At 31.0% G+C, this 16,467-nt stretch overlaps 1 long non-coding RNA gene and 1 pseudogene across 1 annotated transcript; both read left to right on the plus strand.

Annotated features, from left to right (window-relative positions):
- The first annotated feature begins 83 nt into the window (after positions 1 to 83).
- LOC119611207 lies at positions 84 to 1,627 on the plus strand (annotated as a pseudogene).
- A 6,590-nt stretch (positions 1,628 to 8,217) lies between these two features.
- Positions 8,218 to 16,000, plus strand: LOC119611209. Its single transcript, XR_005232052.1, has 2 exons — positions 8,218 to 8,406; positions 15,941 to 16,000. It is a non-coding gene; the product is annotated as an uncharacterized LOC119611209 (long non-coding RNA).
- Positions 16,001 to 16,467: the final 467 nt, after the last annotated feature.

The raw sequence follows: 16,467 nt of genomic DNA on the forward strand, positions 1-16,467 counted from the left end.
TTCAGTTCTAGTTCAATTCTAGTTCAGTTCTGTTCCCTGGCATATAATAAAAACATAAACAATTTATCAATTTACAACACTAATTTACATTAAACTAAAATTAAAATATAATAAACAAAATTATAATTTCGGCTAAAAAAATTGAATTGTCTTCCAAATTCCTGTTGCAACCCAAATTTCAAATCATGGCTGAGACGAAGAAATGCCCAATTATATGAAATTCGTTATAGGTGGTGGTGCTGGCATGACAGCAACTTGTTTCGTACAACCCATGGATTTAGTTAAAACACGCATGCAAATGGCAGGAGCGGGGTGGTAAAACAAGAGACTATAAGAATTCTTTAGATTGTCTTTTGAAAGTGATAAAAAATGAGGGTCTATTAAAGTGCTGGCAAGGTCTGGGAGCAGGTTTACTAAGACAGGCCTCCTATACTACCACTCGAATGGGGGTTTATCAAATTTTAATAGATTTGTATAGAAGAAACAGGCAGCAAGTCCCTACAGTGGCGGCTAGTATGTCTATGGGTATAATGGCCGGAGCTGCAGGAGCTTTTATTGGTAATCCCGCAGAGGTGGCTTTGATACGTATGGTAACCGATGGTAGGTTACCGGAGAGTGAGAGAAGAAATTACAAAAATGTCGTAGATGCCTTGTGGCGTATACTCAAGGAAGAAGGTTTGTCGGGTTTATGGCGAGGTTGCCTACCCACTGTCGGCAGAGCCATGGTAGTAAATATGTGTCAATTGGCTTCATATAGTCAAGTTAAAAATTATCTACAGCAAGGCCCTTTCCAAATGTCACAAGGTTTTGGTTTACATGTGGCAGCAAGTTTCTGTTCAGGACTTTTAACTTCTGTGGCCTCAATGCCTTTGGATATTGCTAAGACTAGAATACAAAATATGAAAATTGCCGCGGGAACTAAGCCGGAATATTCGGGAACAGTGGATGTTTTGGTAAAAATTTTGAGGAAAGAGGGTGTGTTGGCTTTGTGGAAAGGTTTTACTCCCTATTTTGCTCGTATTACCCCACATACGATATTAACTTTTGTTTTCCTCGAGCAGTATAACAAGTTGTACTATAAATATGTTTTGGGTGTGGAGGGAGGTTCCAATTTGTGATTTCAGGATTAAATTCAATGGGCTCATAATGTAAATTTGATGTTTTATAAACATTGCAATTGTGGTCATATTAGTTGTTAATAAAACAATTTTCTATTGTTAAATACATTTATTATAAACTCAGTAGTAGTGCTAACCAAATGTTGAAATAATTGTGGTCTTTTGTATGGATAAACAACCACACCTGAGGCTTTTAGATCGTTACCAATTTAGCAGCACCCACTACTGCTACTACCAGTTCTACTGCAACAATTGTTTTTATTTTGCTAACAGTAATTTGAAATGTATAAATTTATTTAATTATGACGTTATTTATAACTAATTAGATGAATTAATTTGTCTACTCAAATGTAAATGAACTTCGAATAATTGTACTCGTATCATGTTAAAACTTTTGTTATAATTGTTTGTATTTTTTTTTTTTTTTTGCTAATTATAATTTAATTTGTAAAATACTTGAAAAAAAATTGTAATAATAAAAAAACAATATCAACCATAAATTTATGGTTGACATCAACCATGGTTCCACCCAACAGCAACAGCCTCCCCAGCTCCATGATTAATTGTTGCAATTGTTGTAGAACAATGAAGTTGTAACGTGTCCAAATGAAAATAATGTTAATTTTCATAAAATGTTTTTGTTGTAATTTAAATGTTGCATATAAATATGTGTATATATTCTTTGGTTAAATAGTTCATTACACCAATAAATTTTATTAAAAAAATTAAAATATAAAAAAATCTGTTATAAATTATTTAAGTATTAAAATTGATTGTTGAAATATAAAAAACCAAAACACCGTCCGTAAGCGAAAAAAATATGTTTAAAAAAACTTTTAAACAATTATTTAATTGAATTTATAATATTCTTATAAATAAATTGTTTTTAATCTCATTTTATGTCATTTATACGTTGAACTTCATGTAATATTTGTGACGTACTGCATTATCTATACTCAGTCCATAAATATTTATTACAGATTCTATTGTTAATAAATAGAGAAAATCTCTCACACAGACACGTATATATGCATATACAAACCCAAGTATTGCCATCTTAAAACTTCCATAAAACCCACATTTTTTTGCATCATTTCCCAGAATAATAGTTTCTTATCCCTTGAAAAGAAAGACACATACATATATCGATGAAACGCTTATGTCTGTCCGCACATCTACTGACATCAAACTTTCGCAAAACACGAATATCTTAAGAACACCAAATTGGAACAATTCCATAAGACAATATCACTACAAGACATTTTATCTCTCTAGACCATAAATAGCTAATACATTTCAAATTAAAGCTATTTCTCTGACCTTTCCAACGCTATTAATCAAATAATTGAAACTAGACCATAATTTAGACTATAGACAAGACTATATACTACACTATGCATAAGGGCATTAAAACTTTAACGTCGATCGGTTTATCGACAAATTTTTGTCGATTGGACTAGACTATAGACTAGACTATAGAATAGACTATAGACTAGACTATAGACTAGACTATAGACTAGACTATAGACTAGACTATGGACTAGACTATGGACTAGACTATAGACTAGACTATAGACAAGACAATAGACAAGACTATAGACTAGACTATATACTATACTATAGACTAGACTATAGATAGAATATAGACCAGACTATAGACTAGACTATAGACTAGACTATAGACTAGACTATAGACTAGACTATAGACTAGCCTATAGACTAGACTATAGACTAGACTATAGACTAAACTATAGACTAGACTATAGACTAGACTATAGACTAGACTATAGACTAGACTATAGACCAGACTATAGACTAGACTATAGACTAGACTATAGACTAGACTATAGACTAGACTATAGACTAGACTATAGACTAGACTATAGACTAGACTATAGACTAGACTATAGACTAGACTTTAGACTAGACTATAGACTAGACTATAGACTAGACTATAGACTAGACTATAGACTAGACTATAGACTAGACTATAGACTAGACTATAGACTAGACTATAGACTAGACTATAGACTAGACTATAGACTAGACTATAGACTAGACTATAGACTAGACTATAGACTAGACTATAGACTAGACTATAGACTAGACTATAGACTAGACTATAGACTAGACTATAGACTAGACTATAGACTAGACTATAGACTAGACTATAGACTAGACTATAGACTAGACTATAGACTAGACTATAGACTAGACTATAGACTAGACTATAGACTAGACTATAGACTAGACTATAGACTAGACTATAGACTAGACTATAGACTAGACTATAGACTAGACTATAGACTAGACTATAGACTAGACTATAGACTAGACTATAGACTAGACTATAGACTAGACTATAGACTAGACTATAGACTAGACTATAGACTAGACTATAGACTAGACTATAGACTAGACTATAGACTAGACTATAGACTAGACTATAGACTAGACTATAGACTAGACTATAGACTAGACTATAGACTAGACTATAGACTAGACTATAGACTAGACTATAGACTAGACTATAGACTAGACTATAGACTAGACTATAGACTAAGACTAGACTAGACTATAGACTAGACTATGGAGTAGAGTAGACTAGACTAGGCTAGGCTAGACTAGACTAGACTAGACTAGACTAGACTAGACCAGACTATAGACTGGACTATAGGCTAGACTATAGACCAGACTATAGACTAGACTATAGACTAGACTATATAGACTATAGATGACTATAGACTAGACTATAGACTAAACTATAGACTAGACTAGACTATAGACTAGACTATAGACTAGACTATAGACTAGACTATAGACTAGACTATAGACTAGACTATAGACTAGACTATAGACTAGAGCTATAGACTAGACTATAGACTAGACTATAGACTAGACTATAGACTAGACTATAGACTAGACTATAGACTAGACTATAGACTAGACTATAGACTAGACTATAGACTAGACTATAGACTAGACTATAGACTAGACTATAGACTGGACTATAGATCTGAGACTATAGACTAGCCTATAGACTAGACTATAGACTAGACTATAGACAACTATAGACTAAACTATAGCTAGACTATAGACTAGATATAGGACTAGACTATAGACTAGACTATAGACTAGACTATAGAATAGACTATAGAATAGACTAGACTATAGACTAGACTATAGACTAGACTATAGACTAGACTATAGACTAGACTATAATAGACTAGACTATAGACTAGACTTATAGACTAGACTATAGACTAGACTATAGACTAGACTATAGACTAGACTAATAGACTAGACTATAGCTAGACTATAGACTAGACTATAGACTAGGACTATAGACTAGACTATAGACTAGACTATAGACTAGACTATAGACTGACTATAGACTAGACTATAGACTAGACTATAGACTAGACTATAGACTAGACTATAGACTAGACTATAGACTAGACATAGACTAGACTATAGACTAGACTATAGACTAGACTATAGACTAGACTATAGACTAGACTATAGCTCGACTCTAGCTAGACTATAGACTAGACTATAGACTAGACTATAGACTAGACTATAGACTAGACTATAGACTAGACTAGACTATAGACTAGACTATAGACTAGACTATAGACTAGACTAATAGACTAGACTATAGACTAACTAGACTAGACATAGACTAGACTATAGACTAGACTATAGACTAGACTATAGACTAGACTATAGACTAGAACTATAGACTAGACTATAGACTAGACTATAGACTAGACTATAGACTAGACTAGACTAGACATAGACTAGGACTATAGACTAATAGACTAGACTATAGACTAGACTATAGACTAAGACTATAGACTAGACTATAGACTAGACTATAGACTAGACTAGTAGACTAGACTTTAGACTAGACTATAGACTAGACTAGACTAGACTATAGACTAGACTATAGACTAGACTATAGACTAGACTATAGACTAGACTTTAGACTAGACTATAGACTAGACTATAGACTAGACTATAGACTAGACTATAGACTAGACTATAGACTAGACTATAGACTAGACTATAGACTAGACTATAGACTAGACTATAGACTAGACTATAGACTAGACTTTAGACTAGACTATAGACTAGACTATAGACTAGACTAAACTAGACTAGACTATAGACTAGACTAAACTAGACTAGGCTAGACTAGACTATAGACCAGACTATAGACTGGACTATAGACTAGACTATAGACTAGACTATAGACTACTAGACTAGACTATAGACTAGACTATAGACTAGACTATAGACTAGACTATAGACTAGACTATAGACTAGACTATAGACTAGACTATAGACTAGACTATAGACTAGACTATAGACTAGACTAGAGACTAGACTATAGACTAGACTAGACTACTAGACTAGACTATAGACTAGACTATAGACTAGACTATAGACTAGACTATAGACTAGACTATAGACTAGACTATAGACTAGACTATAGACTAGACTATAGACTAGACTATAGACTAGACCTATAGACTAGACTATAGACTAGACTATAGACTAGACTATAGACTAGACTATAGACTAGACTATAGACTAGACTATAGACTAGACTATAGACTAGACTATAGACTAGACTATAGACTAGACTATAGACTAGACTATAGACTAGACTATAGACTAGACTATAGACTAGACTTAGACTACTAGAACTAGACTATAGACTAGACTATAGACTAGACTATAGACTAGACTATAGACTAGACTATAGACTAGACTATAGACTAGACTATAGACTAGACTATAGACTAGACTATAGACTAGACTATAGACTAGACTATAGACTAGACTATAGACTAGACTATAGACTAGACTATAGACTAGACTATAGACTAGACTATAGACTAGACTATAGACTGACTATAGACTAGACTATAGGACTAGACTATAGACTAGACTAGACTAGACTAGACTAGACTATAGACTAGACTATAGACTAGACTATAGACTAGACTATAGACTAGACTATAACTAGACTATAGACTAGACTATAGACTAGACTATAGACTAGACTATAGACTAGACTATAGACTAGACTATAGACTAGACCTATAGACTAGACTATAGACTAGACTATAGACTAGACTATAGACTAGACTATAGACTAGACTATAGACTAGACTATAGACTAGACTATAGACTAGACTATAGACTAGACTATTAGACTAGACTATAGACTAGACTATAGACTAGACTATAGACTAGACTATAGACTAGACTATAGACTAGACTATAGACTAGACTATAGACTAGACTATAGACTAGACTATAGACTAGACTATAGACTAGACTATAGACTAGACTATAGACTAGACTATAGACTAGACTATAGACTAGACTATAGACTAGACTATAGACTAGACTATAGACTAGACTTTAGACTAGACTATAGACTAGACTATAGACTAGACTATAGACTAGACTATAGACTAGACTAAACTAGACTAGACTATAGACTAGACTAAACTAGACTAGGCTAGACTAGACTATAGACCAGACTATAGACTGGACTATAGACTAGACTATAGACTAGACTATAGACTAGACTATAGACTAGACTATAGACTAGACTATAGACTAGACTATAGACTAGACTATCTAGACTATAGACTAGACTATAGACTAGACTATAGACTATAGACTAGACTATAGACTAGACTATAGACTAGACTATAGACTAGACTATAGACTAGACTATAGACTAGACTATAGACTAGACTATAGACTAGACTATAGACTAGACTATAGACTAGACTATAGACTAGACTATAGGACTAGACTATAGACTAGACTATAGACTAGACTATAGATAGACTATAGACTAGACTATAGACGACTAGAAACTATAGACTAGACTATAGACTAGACTATAGACTAGATATAGACTAGACTAGACTAGACTATAGACTAGACTATAGACTAGACTAAGCTAGCTATAGACTAGACTATAGACTAGACTATAGACTAGACTATAGACTAGACTATAGACTAGACTATAGACTAGACTATAGACTAGACTAATAGACCTAGACTATAGACTAGACTATAGACTAGACTATAGACTAGACTATAGACTAGACTTGACTAGACTATAGACTGACTATAGACTAGCTATAGACTAGACTATAGACTAGGCTTATCACTATAGACTAGACTATAGACTAGACTATAGACTAGACTATTAGACTAGACTATAGACTAGACTATAGACTAGACATAGACTAGACTATAGACTACTATAGACTAGACTATAGACTAGACTATAGACTAGACTATAGACTAGACTATAGACTAGACTATAGACTAGACTATAGACTAGACTATAGACTAGACTATAGACTAGACTATAGACTAGACTATAGACTAGACTATAGACTAGACTATAGACTAGACTATAGACTAGACTATAGATAGACTATAGACTAGACTACTAGACTAGACTATAGACTAGACTATAGACTAGACTATAGACTAGACTATAGACTAGACTATAGACTAGACTATAGACTAGACTATAGACTAGACTATAGACTAGAACTATAGACTAGACTATAGACTAGACTATAGACTAGACTATAGACTAGATTAGCTAAACAAATAATAGAAAAATTATTGCGTGTGAGCAGATATTGCGATATTTCGGAGATCAACGGTATGAACAGAAATTTTTCAATTTTACACAAATGTCCACGATCATAATACAATAACGTTTTATCATGTGTATATGGTGTAAGATCATCACTGTTCGATCACACCTGTTAATTAGAGCTTTACAAATATGAAATCTATAAATCACACCTTTAAACATAAGGGTGCTATACAGTCGTTGCTAAGTTAACCTTAAGAATTTTATCTAAATTTATTTTTTATTGCATGCTAGAGAAAGAAAAAAAGCACACCAATTTGATTGTGTATATTACACTATTTGCACTTAACATTTAAACATTATAAAAATACTCGCACATACAAACAAACAACTGAGACGAACAATATCACTTTCATCAACATGTTTAGATTAGAGACTACCACGACTACGGTCGGAGTAACTAGATAGATGAATAATTGGGATGAATATGGGCTGGCTGGATGGTTGGTTTAGTAGAACTTAAATTTAAAAACGCTTATCAGTCGTATTTTTGCAGTTCGATCGTGCGGTTGGATCTCCTTCTGGTAGTAGTGTTAAAGTGGAAAAAAGTTTGAAAAAGTGTAAAAAAGTGAAAATAATAATGTAAATAAATTTAAAAATATATATATATTAAGCAGTATCTGGTTAACTGCAGCAGTTTGCTCATTCGTTTTTATTATAATTCAAGCACTTAAATTAGAATCAACAGCCAGTAGTTGTAGTAGCAGCAGCAAGTATAACAAAAGAATCAAATAAAATAATTTTTCATAATCAAGTGTCATTTAACTTGTGTAATTTAAACGCATTAAATGTAATAAAAACGATCGTTATCTCTCTTCTGTTGATTTTTTTTTTTTTGGTTTTCCTCATATGAAAAATAAATTTTATTCAACGTCTGTGGATTTTTTTTTCATTTAGTTTAAAACTTCGTGTATTGAGAACGTGTGTTTAGCGGTATTACTTAATAATAGTAAAATATATTTTTTTTAAATATATTTTTTTATCTTGTGTTAATAAAAAATTACAAATGAAATATGAAAAGCAATAAAATATTTAAACAAAAAATAATGGAAAAAATTTTGAAAAAATCTTGTGGTTTAAGAAAAAATGAAGTGTTAACAAGTTTGACAAATAATTTGAGTGTTTGACAAAAATATTAAAGAAAAATTCCACAAAAGAAGGAATTGAAAAGAGCATAAATACTTGAATCAAAAATATAACATTTAAATAAATATTTATTTAAATTGTTTGTGTTAAAAATATAATTTTTTTTGGAAAAAAAAAAAAATAATGTAGTTGACAATTTGCTTAACTACCGAAAAAATAGCAAATATAATTTCTATAGTTTTATTAAAAAATACTAAAAATATATTATTTAAATATTTAAAAAAATAATTAACAATAAAGTACAAAGTTTTTTAGTGTGAAAATATTGAGACGTGACTTTGACTTCCTTCAAATACATTTTTTCTTTAAATTGGAATTTTAAATTAAAAACAAATAAAAATTGTGAATATTTTACCAAATATTTCAATGGTTATTGAAAACTACAACAACAAATTTAAATATATAGATCCACCGTGAAAATTATAATTTTTAACTTTTAAATCATTGGATATATAGATAATATTCTAGAGATTTATGGAAGAAAATCAAATTAAATTGCGATATTTGACAATCAACCAAATCCTTAACATATTAACATTATAATTCTCATTTAGTTAAAAATATTTTTATCGTATGAAGTCTTATTACTGTCGTTTGACGATGTATTGATCGATAAGTATTGAGAATTGAGCCAAATAGGTCCTTTCTACATACGCTAACCCCCACTTTAAACACTTTATTATCTGCATAGTTAAACTAAAGTTTTACCTTGCCACCACAGACCCACTTTGATTGCGAACGATGGCGCTATCTTAAAGCCCAGAGTCTTTACATAAATAGCAGTAAAAACAAAGACTCGGCTAAGCTTCTCTGTTGCTCCTACTGTAACGAAATTTCTTTGAAAGAAAACTTTTTTCTGACGGCTAAACTAGAACAGGCCTAGGCCAGTATTCTCTACGGAACCTAAGGTAATTTATAGCTGTTGCCCTAGGCCTGATCTAATCCGCTATTAATAGTAATTATACGGCATCTAACTTGGAACTTCAATGTCGGGCATCTCTTAAGTAGATGACGGGTACATTCCAGGTCCTTTCTACATACGCTAACTCCCACTGGAAACACTTTATAATCTGCATAGATTAACTAAAGTTTTACCTTGCCATCACAGACCCACTTTGATCGCAAACAATGGAGCTGTCTTAAAGCCCAGAGTCCTTACATAAATAGCAGTAAAAACATAGACTCGGCTAAGCTTCTCTGTTGCGCCCACTGTAACGAAATTTCTTTAAAAGAAAACTTTTTTCTGACGGCTAAACTAGAGCAGGCCTGGGACAGTATTCTCGACAGCTATAAATTGCCTTAGGTTCCACAGAGAACCTAAGGCAAAGAGCAGGCCTTAGGCCTGCTCTAATCCGCTATTAATAGTAATTATACGACATCAAACTTGGAACCTCAATGTCGAGCATCTCTTAACTAGATGACGCGTACATTCCAATAGGATTTTACTGGATTCCGGGTCATCATTAGATAACCGTTTCTACAATGGCGAAAGGTTTTGCAAAAATAGCTTTTCTTTTACTAACAAGAGAATCAGTTGCGTCCAAGAGTTCCTTTGGCATTTAACTTTAGCCTCTACATACGCTAACTCCCACTCTACTAAGTATCTGCATAAACAAACTAAAGTTCTTCTTTATGTTGGCTAAACATTGCCGCCATAGACTTACCTTGATCGCAATCGATCGCGCTGTTACAAATTAACCTACAGATCAGAGTAAATAGCAGTAAAAACATATACTTGGCCATAACGCGGGAGAACATATCTCCGTGTAGATCGAACACGATTCAAAATGAGATGGAATAAATTCTCCGTGATGAATCTCAGGAGTTTTGCATTAATGGCTCTGAAGCAACGGGGATTCTTGTTGCGCCCAGTTAAACTATCAGCTACAAAATAGGCTGTACATTGCCTTAGGTTCCATAAATTATACAGTCCTAGGCCTGTCTTAAGCCGCTATTAATAGTGATTATATGACATCAAACTTGTTACTTCACAATAGGGCATCTCTAAACGAAATGACGGGTACATTCCATAGTATAGAATTTTTGTAGATTCTGGGTCATCAATAGATAATACAATGGGTAGTCTTGCAAAAAGAAGCTGCCTTAAGCCGCTATTAATAGTGATTATATGACATCAAACTTGGTGCATTCTTCGCTGTAGGGCAGTGAACGAAATGACGGGTATATTCCATAGTATAGAATATTTGTGGATTCTGGGGCATCAATAGATAATACAATGGACAGTGGATACATGGATAGTCTTGCAAAAAGAAGCTGCAAGTGATCGATTCATGAGAATGAACGTTCCAAGAGGTCAATCGAGGATACCTGTAGAATGACGCAACTTTATCAACACTTTCGAGAGAACAGGACTTTTGTTCTTCTTGCTAGAAGAGCTTAAATCTTCAAAAGCATAAAAGAAGAGGAAGTCGATGATATCCTATCCACTTTCTTTGTCAAAGCCCGTCCCCGAAGGGGAACATAGATTAAGACAATTGTAAAACATTTTCTGCACGACTTATGGCTAAACATTAAAACGATCAACTTCTTTAGTCGTGTCGCGAAATGGTTCGGGTAGGATCCAGAGTAATAATGGCGTACTAAACTCAGTTTCCACAAAGGGATTAATATTCACATAACCTAAGTTATCGCTTGGGTTGATCGCCGATCAAGCAGTTTTCCTTTATCAAACATTTGTTTAGGATTTAATAAGGGTTTCAGGATTTTTATTAAGTTTTTATTGACAAAGATCAGAAATATGAATGATCATAAATCCTGTTACCAATTAAACTTTAATTTATGAAATGATCTCATATAGAGATCACTTTATCGCGTTAATGAGGAGTAACAGTTTTTGAGATTTTCCTATTATTTCCATTGGGAGTGATCACCTTATAACTGATCAGGTTAAATTCCCATTTATTAAGTTTTTGATATATTCCCATGCATAAATGATCACTGATCATGATTAATTTAATGCTTACTTTCCCGATTATTGAAAATTTTAAACTGGAGTGATCGCAGATCGAACTACATAGTATGAATGATTACAAATCCTTTTTCCGAATAAACGTTAATTTATGAAGTGATTTCAGAGAGAGAGATCAAATTACCAAGTTAATGAGAATTAAACAGTTTTTGATCACTGATCACCTTATAACTGTTCAGGTTAAATTCCGATTTATTAAGTTTTTGATATATTCCCACGCATGAATGATCACTGGTCATGATTAATTTAATGCTTACTTTAGAGATTATTGAAGATTTTAAACTGGAGTGATCGCAGATCGAACATACTATGAATGATCGCAGATCGAACTACATAATATGAATGATTACAAATCCTTTTACCGAATAAACGTTAATTTATGAAGTGATCTCAGAGAGAGATCAATTTACAAAGTTAATGAGGATTAAAGAGTTTTTGAGCACTGATCACCTTATAACTGATCAGGTTAAATTAAGTTATATTCCCATGCATGAATGATCACTGATCATGATTAATTTAATGCTTACTTTCGAGATTATTGAAGATTTTAAGCTGGAGTGATCGCAGAACTACTTACAATGAATGATCACAAATCCCTTTACCGAATAAACATTAATTTATGAAGTGATCTCAGATAGAATTTTTGAGATTTTCCAAGTGATCACTGATCTGATATTACTTTTCATTTTACTAATCAAGCTCAATTTTCATGCTCAAAGTAATGTTCCAACTGATTAGTGATCGAACTCAAATACTTATTTACAAAATTTTAAGGAATTGAAGATTCTTATTGAGATGGGACTACTGATCGACAACTACTACATACATACTTGATCAACAAAGTTATAAAAGTGTTCTCATCTATTTTGCAGCTGCTAATTATTATTCACTCTAATATATTCTGGGCCTTGCTGGCAAATATTATTATAGTAAATGTGTTGTCTTTATAAAGCAGCTCTTTATTCAAAATATTTAAAAAAATAAATATAATAAAATTGCACTTAAAAAGTTGAGATCATCTAATTTTGTTTGTTTTATGCCTGCATTCTCTAAATTATTATTATTATTTATATTTTGAAAACATGATAACAATTTTTTTCCTTATAGAAATGCTTTAGGGTCATTTTCAGATTATTAAAAGTCAATTAATAGATTTATTGAAAATAAAATTTTTCTAAAATAAAACTTAATTAAAAGTAAATTATCATTAAAATACCTCTAGCAAATGCTTCAGTTACAAGGCAAATAGTTTTGCTCCAATTTCGATCATATGAAGGAGCTTCTTTTAAAACAACATTAAACAACTATTTAAATTAAACACGTTCCATTAACCAAATAACTTTCTATACATTCTAAATTGCTAAGAGTTCAAGTAGTGCACTTATTTTCTTTACAATTCTTTAGAAAATCTGTAGAAAACTCACACCCTGAGCATTGCAATACTAAACCGCAATAAGATTTTTTTTCTTTTCTTGTTTATTTAACAAAAGATTTTTGATTTAGATTAAATCAATTGAAATGAAATAAAAAAAAATGCAGCTGAAAAAAAGACACCAAACTCCATTATATACACAAAAACGGTGACAATCACATTTAAACTCAATTTAAAATAATTTTCTTTATTTTTTTTTTTTTTTTTTTTTTTTTTTTTGTTCAAGAAAACAGAAATTCATTTATGTCTAAAAGAAGGAAAAAATAGTATGTAGTATAAATTTGAAAAAAAAAAGAATGAAAAATAAATCTCAAGTAACAAGAGAATAATAATTGAAAAAAATAAAAATAATATTGCGGAAGTGTTAATTAAATCTTCAAAGTGATATTTGCCTCCATAAATGTTTAAAATGAGAGAAAATTTAAAAAAAATATATAAAATTTTATTTAGTACAAGTACATAATATTATGAATATATAGTTCATCAAAATTTACTACCAACAGCGAGGAAAAATGTTTGAAGAAATCAGTTTATTTTGTAAAAAAAATCAGATCGTAAAAGTATTAAATCATAAAATTTCAAATGTTTTATTTTGACAACGCAACGTTGTCAACATTGCAACAATTCGTTGTCGAAATGTAAATTTTATAAACATCGATCTCTAAATTTTGTGCACATCCGTTGTCTAAATGTTAACAAACGTGGTAAGCTCACTTGACACACAATCCGTTGCCTATAGTGAGCTTACCACATTTGTTAACATTTAGACAACGGATGTGCACAAAATTTAGAGATCGACAACGAATTGTTGCAATGTTGGCAACATTACATAGTGTTGTTGTACGTATTTATATACTTTGACAACGGATGGTATTGAAAAATTAAAAACAGTTTGGTGTCAATTTGGTACCAGCCGTAAATATTTCTTTTTCCCTCTGTATATGCATGATCGCCGATCGAGATAATTGTTTCATAGAAGTTGTTAACAATTTAACAGTTTTAGTGAGTGATTACTGATCGCAGATCAACATTATTTATTTAGAAATAAAAGCTTTAAAGTTTCTTATAGAAAATATCAGTTGAAAATTGTAATTGATCACCGATCGATAAATTATTTCTCTAGTCTTAAGTTCATACGATCATTAAACATTGATCGTGAGCCAATCGAGCTTATTTATCAAATGAAATCCAAAATTGATTATTTTAAAAAATAACAGATCTTTAAAGTATAAAATCATAAAATTTCAAATGTTCTACTTTTTTAGAAATACACATGATCGCTGATCGAGATTCTTGTTGGAAAAATTGTTTATTTTAAAAATTATTAACGATAAAAGCTTTAAAGTTTCTAATAGAAAATAACAATTGAAAATTGTAACTGATCACCGATCGATCGAGTTATTTCTCTTTTCTTAAGATTGTATGATCATAAAATATTGATCGTATGAGCCAATCGAGCTTGTTTTCTTAATTAAACAATGTGTTAATTATTGCAATTTTAAATTAAACACTTATTTACCAAGTGATCTACGATCCACAATGCATAAAATTGAGATCGTAAAATAATTAAATCATAAAATTGAAATTGTTCTACTTTTTACGTTTCGTGTGTGATCGTAGATCGAGATTCTTCTTTTTCGATAAAACGCTTATTTCTTAACGATTTAAGATCTTTAGTGATTGATCATAGATCATGACAATTTATTCAGAAATAAAGTTTCTAAAAGAAAATATTGATGTAAAAATGTAACTGATCACGATCGATCGCGATACTTTTAATGTAATATAATCGTATGATCATTACACATAATCGTATGTGTCGATAGAGCTTATTTTGAACAAAATTTTGAATCATTTTCATTTTATTTTTATCAAGTGGCTCATAGATTCAATTTTGTATAGAAATCACTGATCATCTTATAACTGATCAGGTTAAATTCCTATTTATTAAGTTATTGATATATTCCCATGCATGAATTATCACTGATCATGATTAATTTAATGCTTATTTTCGAAATTATTGAACATCTTAAACTGAAGTGATCGCAGATCATACTATATACTATGAATGATCACAAATCCTTTTACCGAATAAAAACGTTAATTATAAGGTGATCTCAGATAGAGATCAATTTACCAAGTTAATGAGAATTAAACAGTTTTTGATCACTGATCACCTTATAACTGATCAGGTTTAATTCCTATTTGTTAAGTTATTGATATATTCTCATGAATGATCATTGATCATGATTAATTTAATGCTTATTTTCGAAATTATTGAAGATTTTAGATTGGAGTGATCGCAGATCGAATAAAAACGATAATATATGAAGAGATCTCAGATAGAGATCAATTTACCAAGTTAATGAGGATTAAAGAGTTTTTGAGATTTTCCTATTGATCACTGATATGAGATAACTTTACTGATCGTGTTTTTTTTCAATAAGACTTTTGGTTCAAAAATGCTATTTGAAGGAAGTGAAAAAAAAGTTTATTGGCGACATATAATGTTGATTTAAATTTAAGCGTGTAAATGTATTTTTTTACAGAAAATTAAGTGAAAATTGAAAAAAAAAACAACAAAAGCAAATGTGAATAAAAAAAATTTTAAAAAATTATAAATATTTATTAAATAACTCACCCACACAACTGTCTGCAAAAAGTGACAACTACTTAGGGCCTTTTAGAAAAGTAAAACAAACCACCCATGGATTAATTTGAAAAGCTGTAAAGAATCACAAGAACACAGTTAAAGGATTTATTATTTTATATATGTAAGTATTTAAGATATTTATTAAAAATTTTAAAAAAATATTTCAAATCATTTATGTAGTATACTTAAATATTTGTCCATTTATCTTGAAAACATTATCACGATTTTGAATAAAAATCGTGTTGTTAAGTAAAGTAATTTATTTAAGTCAACTGTTTACTGGCTACACACTACAATAAGTCTAGATGGAAATCTATTTGTTTTAAAATAATTTATTCAGTCAATTGATTTTACGATTTGATTAGCTTTTAATTGCTGTAGGCAAATTGTTGGCTTTTTCATATGAATTTTTATAAATTGTTT

The sequence above is a fragment of the Lucilia sericata genome, unplaced genomic scaffold, assembly GCF_015586225.1.
Source record: "Lucilia sericata isolate MDLA Ls3-8-SP2 unplaced genomic scaffold, ASM1558622v1 Contig001390F_arrow, whole genome shotgun sequence".
NCBI classification, from domain to species: Eukaryota; Metazoa; Arthropoda; class Insecta; order Diptera; family Calliphoridae; genus Lucilia; species Lucilia sericata.